The sequence below is a fragment of the Lithobates pipiens genome, unplaced genomic scaffold (genome assembly GCF_037356315.1).
Source record: "Lithobates pipiens isolate NorthernLeopardFrog02 unplaced genomic scaffold, aLitPip1_a1.2 Scaffold_8, whole genome shotgun sequence".
NCBI lineage: Eukaryota > Metazoa > Chordata > Amphibia > Anura > Ranidae > Lithobates > Lithobates pipiens.
The window spans coordinates 226,457,931-226,467,172 of NW_027507903.1; the positions used below are offsets into that span (position 1 = coordinate 226,457,931).

The 9,242-nt window shown below is 40.6% G+C and overlaps 1 protein-coding gene across 1 annotated transcript in view; it reads right to left on the reverse strand.

The window, feature by feature from the left end:
* Nucleotides 1–8,989, reverse strand: part of SLC38A4 (solute carrier family 38 member 4) — a 118,129-nt gene extending 109,140 nt beyond the window's left edge. Inside the window, exon 1 of the mRNA XM_077473063.1 lies at nucleotides 8,838–8,989. The gene's annotated coding sequence lies outside the window, so the exon portion shown is untranslated. The remainder of the gene's footprint in view (nucleotides 1–8,837) is intronic.
* Between the last annotated feature and the right edge of the window lie 253 nt (nucleotides 8,990–9,242).

Below are 9,242 nucleotides of genomic sequence, written 5' to 3' on the forward strand. Positions count from 1 at the left end.
CTTGAAAAAATATATGAAAAAAATTGCTGTAGGCTATTTCTAAGAGTATAGAAACAGGAATGTGATTTGCAGAGTAAGCATGTAAAAGTCTGTTAAAAGCAAATGTAAAATATCATGTTGCTTGTCAACACTTTAAAAAACGATTTTCTTATTTGTCTTCATTCAGCACCAGAGGGCGTAAAATGTTTTTTCTCTCAGAATTAAGCAAGTAAAAAATTCTGGGTTGTGCACTTCACCTTCTCCCCTTTTGTATTTTGCAGAGAACATTCCAGATCATTCTGGGTTGAACAGCCCTGGGGCAGGAGAAAAGGTGAAGAAGTCCTGCAGTTAATCAAAGCCTTTTTCCAAGGCAAGCTGAGCTGTAAGTGGTGGGATTTCTGCCCAGCACAACATTAACTTGACTTTAAACAAAACTACCCCTCTCTATATCTCATTTCATCTCTAGAGTAGTTAGATGTAGTGCACCAGTATACCATTTTAGAAGATAAGTACATCAAAATGAGTTATGGTATAGAAATAAGGCATCTAAACAGAAACATATGTATCCCTTTAGCGCCATTTTTCTCAAGGTAATAGAGCAAAGACAAGTGTAACTCATAAGAAAACATATGATCATGTCCTTAGGGTAAATAGCTAAAGTATTACCTTTGGAAGGTAGCTAAAACCTTTGAACTATTTTATGTCACATATCCCAGAGACTAGCAAACATGTTGTTTAAATGTGTAATCATGAATAATATCCACACTATCACCTTATTTATGGCATAGTGGAGGTTTGTGCTAGAATACTAGAATACTGGTTCATAAACATATATTCATGAATAAAATCTACACTATCACCTTATTTATGGCATAGTGGAGGTATGTGCTAGAATACTAGAATACTGGTTGATAAACATATAATCATGAATAAAATCCACAATATCTCCTTATTTATGGCATAGTGGAGGTTTGTGCTAGAATACTAGATACTGGTTGATAAACATATATTCATGAATAAAATCCACAATATCACTTTATTGATGTCATAGTGGAGGTACAGGCATGTGCAAAAATACTAGAATACTGGTTGATGTAATGAGACATTACAGTACCAAGTCACAGTAAAATGATCACATGCCTGGCGAAGGGGTCCGAAACAGTGCACTCTATCTTGTGATGTGATCGCTCTCTGCAATAAAAATCTTTGGATGACATTTGAGGATCCTTGGTGTGCTGGCAAATATGTGAGTTTATCTGTGACTTTCCAGTAACCAGCTGGTAGTCGCTGCAGCACCCATTACAGATGAGCCTTGTTTCCAGGAACATGTGCGAGGGCAATATAGACAAGACAGTAAAATCAAGGACACATGGGGGATACCCTTCTTCATTAAAAGGTAGTCCCTTTACTCTAACATGAAAGCTTTTAAATGCACCTTTTTAAAGAATAAAAGTACAATATAATAAAGTATAGTGACCTCAGAAATAAGCTTTAAAAGCAGGGAAGCTGCTGTAACACTAGATTACTAAAAATCTCCAGTAACGTCTACTTGTTGACCTCAATTAGGTTCATCTACAAATGGACACCTGCTACTAATAGGGAACGTTTCCCAAGCTTCAATTATTTTCTGTAGAATAAATAGTTTATGATTAAGCTTTTCTGAAAGGTGTGGGTTCTCCTGCCTGTCAGAATCAATCAGTATGAATGTATGCTTTGTTCTGTTTGTACTAAATACCTATTGTGAAGCTTCAATAATTACAGTTTACCTTTATTTAAAGTGTATGCAATCCCGAACAATGGCCTTCTTATAGGGAGCAAATATATTTCTTATATTTGAACTATTTTTGTCATTGAAATCATTTTTCTATATATATCTCTTTCGTGGGTGCAAAAAAATTTGATGATCTTTTTCATGGTTTTCAGGGTACTTAGGCATTTTAAGGGTACTTAGTATGGACACTGTTAAACTGACCATGGAAATTAGAGGGGGATCATGCAGCCATGACTCTACCATCCCCAGACATCTTTTATGACCAGTGCTTTCCTAAATATGAATTAAGGTTTTTGGAAACAAGTCCTGTTTAGACTTAGAGCCACAGCTGCCACTATAAAGCACAGGGCCTCCTACAGTGTGCCTGATAGATCCCCCTCAATAACCTCACTCCTCTACCTCCCAAACCCCCTTCCACAGCTGTCAAGATTTGGAAGCATTCTTGGACAGTCAGAGGAGAAAAATGAGGTGGCACAATATAGTGATATTTTACATAACATACAGAATGCACAGTTGTTTAGGTGTCATATGTGTGGAATGTACAGAGTGCAGGGGTCAGAATTATGTAATGTACATGGGGCACCAGGCAAGAGAAGCAGGGCATGTGCCCCGTAATGATCCCCATGCTGCAAGGCTTAACATGCGCCCCCCAAATGACAGCCAGCAGGATCCAGGGATGTATAAATGAAGGTAGGGGAGGTAGTCCAAACACAAGGCCCCTTATGCCAGCTGGGATCCCAACTGTCAAGGAGAAAGAACACACTCAGATACAAACATAGAGGCACACGCTCACACAAAAAAGGGGGGGCAAAAAAGGAGGGCTGGCTGTCTCTCAAACATGGTTATGTACAGTATATGTTGCTTCTTACTAAACTGAAATATTGTATATCTAAATATGTATATACTGTATTTACTGAATGTCTCCTTTTTTAGAAATAGTTTGTAAGCTTGCTCCATTGTTACTTACCCTCATCCAGCCGTATCCTTCTGTTTGGGCTGTTATGGCTCGCTACATCTGACACCAACAGCTATCATTGGAGATATCCAGTTTAGCACTGTAGAGTGCTACAGTCTTTCTAAATGTTATTTTTTAAAATTGCAGGTATAAATTGTTACAAATAATTTATTTTTTATTTTTTATCATTAGTGACTAAAAAGTCAAATTACATTGTTTCATGATTAGGACGTGGCACTGCACTACTATTTGCACCCACAGTACCATCCTGTGATGGTGTACGTAGCATTCTTATTCATAAATGCTAAACGCGGCTAAACACACATTATCGCCAATGCAAAACGCTTCTAAAAGCGCATTTTTACAGCCCATTTTTCCTGATGTCGGTACTGACTTTGCAGCTAGTTATTTTTTAACACCCTGTGTGCATGAGGCCTTACTGTGCCGGGTACTGTATCAGGAAGAAAATAATAGCAATCGGACAATGTGGTCTGATTACTATTCCCCATAATAAGCCTCAGCTAATGCTATCAATAGGTGCCCAACAGAGAGTGGTGGGCCGTCCATACAGGAGGAGGGAGGGAGGTGGCACACGGTGGAAGCCACCGTGATGCAGAGACGGAGGAGACGCAGGGGAAGCCACCGCCCGCCACCCGGAGGAAGCACTGTCCATGACCTAGATGGGGTAAGTGCGGGGCTGGTGACCGACCGACCGAGGTGGGGTGTGGCTGACCCGACTGACTGGGGGAGTATATACCCAATATACTTGGTCAGACAACTGTCACGGTGTCACCTGATGTTGATGAGTACCTTAATAAGGTATTGAGGATTATTTGGTGCTTGTATGTACAGCTGGCCATACATTGGTAGATTTTTGAATGCACCTGCATACAAAAATTTTTGGCAGTATATTTAATAATGCCATGAGACTTGAATATGTAATCTGAAAGTACATTTGATTACTTTTAACATTTGATTTTGGCAAGAAGGGAGTTTCCTGAGCAAAAACCACAAACACTTTGTTCAACAGAAAATGTCCATCTTGTTCCTTCAAATTTTTCTATCACTACGGTCAAAAACAAATGATTATATTGTTGTGCAGGCCCATATAAATGATCTCCTTTCAGTAAAACTGTCTATTTTACCTTTCTGCTTTGCTAATCGCAAGGCTATTTCAAAAAGAGCCTTGCAAGGGCATAATGTTTTTCTATCAGCATTATGTTGAGGCACATAGGCTGGATTTCCACTACTGCGAATTGAATATGAATTTCCCCACATCCAATGCGCATGTCAGGAGATTGTGACTGGCTCTCAATGGAGCTGGTTTACACAGCTCTGGGACGGCTGTGGAGCAGTTTGCAGAAGAGTGCTGTGCATCTTCTGGTCCTTTTCAGATCAGCCAAAAATGTGGGCCCGATTCCTTCCTGAAACCCCTGCTGTGAGCCGCACAACGGTTTGGACAATGTATGCTTCCTTTGTGTTGGGGATGTTAAATCTTGTTTTATAAGCTTATTAAAAGTCAGTAACTCCAAAAAGTGTAGCTGCTGACTTTTAATAAACACACACTTACAGTACCTGCCCCACAGTCCAGTGATGCGGCCACCCGAAGCCTCGCTCCTCTCTCCCTCCTCTCTGTGGCACCGGCATTGTAAGTGTGAGCACCCAGCTATGACAGCTTGCGGCTTCACAGCCGGCTGCGAACTGCGTATGTTTGAGTCATGCCGCACTCTCTTAGTGGCCAGGCAATCTTCTGGGATCTGTGACGTGTCACAGAAGATTGCAGAGCAGGAGGGGCTGCCTCGTGAGGCCATGGAAGGAGGAAGTGGGACAGGAAGTACCTTTCAAAACCTGGTACCTACCCCCCCCCCCCCCCCCCAAAAAAAACAATACATGCCAAAGGAGTGCTTAAAGCAGTAGTTCCACTTTTGGCTTTTTTAAGCAGTGACGTGGACACTTATTTAATCTGTGAACAGGAAGCGTGCCCCATTTCTGGCATGTTCATTGTACAGAAGTACAATACAAACATTCCTTTTATACAGCATGTTTTAATAAAGCGTGGAAGTGCTGCATACCTAATTGCTGAGTTGTACACTGTAATGAATAATTATATGTATGTCTTATATTTTATCAGCTATCCCTGGAATGCATTTTGGCAGTGAGTCTAATTTTCAATATTTTTTTAAATACAAAGTACAGTTCTTTTTATGAATTATACTGATTGAGGCACATCCCCTGTTTTATATGGTTTAAAACATTGTGTAATTAATTATGTGTGGTTCATAATAAAAAGGTGACCTCTAATTGATTGCTATTGATTTCAGCCAGCCACTATGCCTTTCTTGCTCCTTTTCTTTGCTAAATTACACCTGACAGGTTTTTAAGTCTTAACGCAAGGCGGACAGCTAAAAGCATAGTAGATATATACCTATTTGAAATGTTTTATATGACAAAGGATACTCCTACCACACTTCACATTTAGGGAGGTCATGCCACTTATTTATTTCTAAGTCAAAGAATAGAGAGGTGTCACCTTCTGAGGAAGGCATTACTATTACAGTAATCTCTAATAACTTTCGAGTCCCATGTTCAGTAACTGCTTTACTGATTTGTGAACTCAGAGGTGGCTCACTCAGCTCAGGCACTAATCAGGGTACCTTTTGCATTTTCCTAATGAATACAAACCATTTTCTGAATAAATGGAGTGGCAAGACAGCGAGGTCATGAGCTCTACCTTGTGCAGAGAACACTTAGCATTTATTGAGAAAATGCAAAGGATTTTCTGAATGGAAAATAAGCCAAACAAGTGACACACTGGGTTCACAATGCAGCAAAGTGGACACTCTGCACAGGATCCAGATGCTAGTGGCAATCACTTTAGTAGTAGTGCCCAATTGCTAGCATCCACAGAGATCCCACAGGTATGGCACATACATACTTATATTGGTCTAAGACAGTGGTCATCAACCCTGTCCTCAGGGCCCACTAACAGGCCAGGATTTATGTATTACCTTGGGGAGATGCAGACTAGAATACTGCAATAACTGAGCAGCAAATGATATCACCTGTGATGTATTTCAGTTATCTTGCAAACCTGGCCTGTTAGTGGGCCCTGAGGACAGGATTGATGACCACTGGTCTAAGAGATGTATAAATTGACATACCTAAACTTCAGCTTTAAAGTGGCTGCAGCAATTATGGTCTCCAGTGTCTCAGGAACTCCAAATCGAGGTGCAGACTGATATACAAATTTCAGTAATTCCCTCTAGTTTAAAGGGCTGGCCCACTACCCCCTGGCTTCTGCACAAATAAGAAAGAACAGGAGCTGAGATGGGAACAATCGTTGACATTGTCCTAGGTTTTGAGCCTCTTGTTGTGTTCAAGAATAAGTTCAAAGATGGGTTGTGTCACCAATTTGTTACTTAAAAGAGAAGTATGGATACTTTCTTTATTGTAGAATCATGCTTACCTAGGTGGATGCAGTATCGGTCCGATGCTGCATCTGTCCCCTTGTGGCTCTAAGACTGTAGGTCACTGTCTCTTTGCTCTGCCCCCCCCCCCCCCCCACACTCTCATTGGAGCATTGGGCTGTGAAAGGGGCAGGAGTGGCCGGCTCAGGCACTCATAAAGTATGGCCTGTGCCTGGACCGACTCTCCGACGTCAGCCGACAGTAGGCTTCCACCCGCTGTCTGTTAAAAATGGGTTACAGGAGTTCAGAATGAACTGCACTCTTGGGATCCACAGGAGAAGTACAGCCAAACAAACATATTTTCAGATGTGAAATATGAACAATATATATCCTTCTATAATGTGTACATGTCTCAGTTCAAAAGGGTCATTTGTGCCTGCTGCCCCGTTCCTTTGCTATCTGCATGAATTACTTCTGACAAACTTTCTTGACACAAAGAGAATAAAGGGATCTTCAGCAGATTGACCGCCTCAGTTCTGTTCCTGTATACTGTGTGAAGCGGGTGTGTCTCCTCCCTCCAATCAGCTCTAAGAGCTCTCTTCACTGACCTCTGGAGTGTGTAATTTTATCTCTCTGCCCCGTTTTATGACAGCACAGACAAACTTTGAAAAAAACTTTACTTTGAATGGATGTAGAGACAAGAATATTGCAATTATGCAGGTACAACTTATGTAGGAGGATTTGTTTCAGCTCTGTCTATCAACCGGGGGCCAGTCATTTCATTGGGTATATGAGAGGATTTACAACCACTTTAGGCCACTTTAGAACTTTTGAAGGTATAACGTGTATACTGTAATGGCATAGTATAACTAGTGACATTTTCAGTTTTCTAAGTTAACCGGTTCCCGACCAGCGCACGCCGATGTACGTCGACAGAATGGCACGGGCAGGCATATTGGTGTACAGGTACGTCCAATCTTCAATGCCGCCCTGCCATCGCGAGCGCGCCGCTGGCGGCGCACTCTCGTGCCGGTCGGGACCCCTGTGAGTCCGGTCGCGGGTGCGGGCATACCCTCGATCGTCTCACGGGACAGCTGAATGGAGGAAATGCCGTGTAAACAGCATTTCTCCATTCTGCCTAGCAACTAGTGACACTGATCTCTGCTCCATGTGATTGGAGCAGAGATCAGTGTTCACTAAATGAAAGCCCAACCCCCCCCCACAGTTAGCAACACACCCCTAGGAACACTTAACCCCTACACTGCCACCCACTGGTTAACCCCTTCACTGCCAGTGTCATTTACACAGGAATCACTGCATTTATATAGCAGTGATTACTGTAGAAATGACAATGGTCCCAAAAATGTGTCAAAAATGTCCGATGTGTCCGCCACAATGTCGCAGCCACAATAAAAATCGCTGATCACCGCCATTACTAGTAAAAAAATAAATAATAAAAAATTATTAATAAAAATGGCATAAAACTATCCCTATTTTGTAAACGCTATAACTTTTGCGCAAACCAATCAATAATCGCTTATTGCGATTTTTTTTACCAAAAATATGTAGAAGAATACGTATCGGCCTAAACTGAGGGAAAAAAAGGTTTTTTTATATATTTTTGGGGGATATTTATTATAACAAAAAGTAAAAAAATAATGCGTTTTTTTCAAAATTGTCGCTCTATTTTGGTTTATAGCGCAAAAAATAAAAACCGCAGAGGTGATCAAATACCACCAAAAGAAAGCTCTATTTGTGGGAAAAAAAGGACGTCAATTTTGTTTGGGAGCCACGTCGCACGCAATTGTCAGTTAAAGCGACGCAGTGCCGAATCGCAAAAAGGGGTCTAGTCTTTGACCAGCAAAATGGTCCGGTCTGTAAGTGGTTAATATTTGAAATTTATTTGACATGCAAAAATCATAATTATTTTCAGTAAACAGATCCTGTTGTTTTTTTGTGCTTTATATTTGATCTACAATGTATGCCACAATATAGGCTTAGTAGAAGCAGTAGAAACACTTGACATCATCATAAAATGTATGAAACATGGAATCATATTAGACATGGATGCTAAACCTGATTTTCTAGTGCGGTAAAAGCAGAAGCATTTGCTGTGCAGCGTACTATTACTTCTGCAAGTATTTCTGTTTAGAGAGAAGTACAAGCAGAACATCTAAATCCTCTTTATCGTTGAAAAAGACAGCAGTGCGTAAAAGCACCAGTGAAATATATGATTTTTTACAATAGGTGCAAATCCAGAGTAATTTCTACTTCCCCACTCTGCTATTCCGGTCATTTCTTACATCATTCTGGTGCTGGTAAATCTAAGTTCACCAAGTACATCGCTGTGTACTATAAACACTACTGGAAGCACTATTTCAGGGTCAGATGCAGAAGACCATTAGAGCAAGAGCTTGTCTGCTGGGCTACAGTTTACTACATGCGAAGAGTAATCAGGTAGTTTATATATGCATATACACAAAATTGTGGTGGATTTCTCCCAAATACAAATATAATGATTATAATAACATACAATCATTTAGGCTTTAACCTAATTCATAAACTTTTGTTTTATCAGAAAGTGGAAATACAGCACATGTCATCAATGCGGTATTATAATAGCAATAATAAGCTGCAACTATTAGAAGGTCAAGCGTTCTAATCGCTGTTTGCTAAAGAAGGGAATAGCAGGCAGTGCAGCCAAGTAATGAAGTGATCTACCCACCTTGCAGTGTAAAGTCCACAGATGAACAGCAGAGAGAAGCCTGTGTCAGCACTGATCTTACTTCGACTGATGAGAAAAGGGTCTGCCTCTAAGCATTACATTTCACACAAGGCACAGCCTGCTTTTAAAAGAACTCATCATCCCGCCCAAGTCTTTGTAATTCTAGACATTTCAGAAACATCTGTAATCACAGAAAAAAAAACAAAAAAACTCTTTTCACATGATCGCTATGTGGAGATAAAAAAAAAAAAACACTAAACAAACACACAAACCTCCTGTAGTTATTAGTTATACACATTTGAAATATATTGCGTAACTCATTTTTCTTGCATCCTCCTGTTTGTTAACATCTGAAACCGGCTGGGTATGCTTTCTCAGGCTCTGGTTGAATTATGGTGTATCCTG